Source organism: Urocitellus parryii, chromosome 9, assembly GCF_045843805.1.
Source record: "Urocitellus parryii isolate mUroPar1 chromosome 9, mUroPar1.hap1, whole genome shotgun sequence".
In the NCBI taxonomy this organism is placed as follows: domain Eukaryota; kingdom Metazoa; phylum Chordata; class Mammalia; order Rodentia; family Sciuridae; genus Urocitellus; species Urocitellus parryii.
Genome location: NC_135539.1, coordinates 67936004 through 67937940, shown reverse-complemented (window position 1 = coordinate 67937940; position 1937 = coordinate 67936004).

Sequence of the window (1937 nt, the reverse complement as noted above, 5' to 3'; positions counted from 1 at the left end):
CATGTAAATGTTTCTTTTATTTAAAACTTGTATTATAGAATAAGCTTCATAATTATATACTCTTTAATACTAAACTGATAAAAGAGGGATCAAAATAATTATTCTACCTGGGTTGATGAGCTTTTAATGTATGTGACAGCTTTCACAGAGTTAAAAAGATATAAGAAATGTAATTAGTAATATCTCAACTTGAGAACTGTATATAAATCTTCAAATCTTTTTAAATCTTATTTATTTTATTTTCTGCACTTTATGAAAAGTAAAGCATCAATAAAATTAGAATGGCACTACCACTATAATACATAGAGATAGTTAGCCACAAGCTTGATTTTTTTCTTTGTGTTGATTGTAGTCCACCATTCAATGTGGTAACAAAAAAAGTATGGTTTCATTTGAATGTAATTTACTTGCCCATGTTCCAGTGACTTTGGAGTGTGAAGTTGGTGGGTCCGGAGTTGCAGGCCAGCCTCAGCAACTTAATGAGACCCTGTCTCAAAATAAGAAAATAAAAAGGGTAGGGATGTGGATCAGTGGTAAAGTGCCTCTGGGTTCAATCCCCAGAATGGAAAAACAAAAACAAACAACCCTGTTGTCTCATGGGCAATCATTTAAGGCATCATTTGTAACCTCGAAAATGTAGCTGGAAAATTTCTTCACTCATTAGTGTAACTCCTTTGGGAAACAAAGACTAAAAAAAAAGGACTAGAGTTTTAGTTTACAAGTTACTAATGATACAGTTTTATTGCCTTGACTGCTTTTGGTGCTTGCCTCTAGGATATTTATTTATTTTAATACTACTGGAAAGGTTAGGTGTTATATACTGTAAACAGATTTAAAATAGTAATACAATTTTGCTTAATATAATTATAAAAGTAAATTATCTGTCATCATCAACACACACTGTAAGCATTCAGCTCAGTCATATCTTAAATTCATTGAGGTTTTCATCATACTTAACACCTAAAAGAGCAAAGGTCAAATATAAATGTAGCATAAGTCTTCTGCTAATAATCTTTTAAATACCGTTTTCTTTTTGCACATTGGCTTTACTGTTTGCCCTGCTGTGATATAGTTGACAAAGATACAAGTTGAAACAGTTACAGTGAAAGATATACCATTATAATCATTTCTAAGTAATCGAATTCACGGGCTAGAGGTTTTACTGAGCTTGTTTTAGTAATGACTACTTAGATTTAATGCTCCTCATAGTTACCCCTTGTAATAAAATGCTCAAAATACAGTTGTTTTAACTTCATTTAGTTTGAGTTATACATTTTTACCCTAGATGAGAGCATAGAATTAATTACCTGTCATCGTTTTATGGTATTGTCAAGTAGTGAAAAGAAAAAAGGCTGCGGAATCAAACAGATCAAACCATCACTCTGCCACATTAAGACACCTTAGGCAGATTATTTGGGAGCAGCTCTATGTTGGGGATTATACTGATTACTTTGAAGAGTTGGAATGAGCAGAGCCAGATTAAGAAACAACCACTTTTGTGGCTTCCCAAGGAAGGTATCAAGGACTTGAAATGTTACTTAATTGGAGAAATGTAAAATTAGCTGATTTTCAACAGAAGACAAAGCCCTTGAGTAGAAAGTTACATGGTTTGTTGTTATAAACGTAGATAGTCATCTGAAATGCTGCCGCCAGGAAAGGCATGTTGTCAGGGTATTTAGGGGGAATGTGTGATTTATCATCTAAATATATAACTGTCAAGGAGCTGTAAGTTCAGACACTTGTTAAGGAGAAACCCAAGAAAGAACAACAATAATGAAATAAAGAACATTGACTACGATGAGTGGAAATCTGTGCATCTTTTACTCTGAAGGCAATCAGAATGTGTCACTCCAAAATATGTCTCTGGCATAAAAAATATTTTTGACCTAAAGGAGACAGAGTAAGATTTCTCCCTCTCCTCTTGCTTTTTTGTCTAA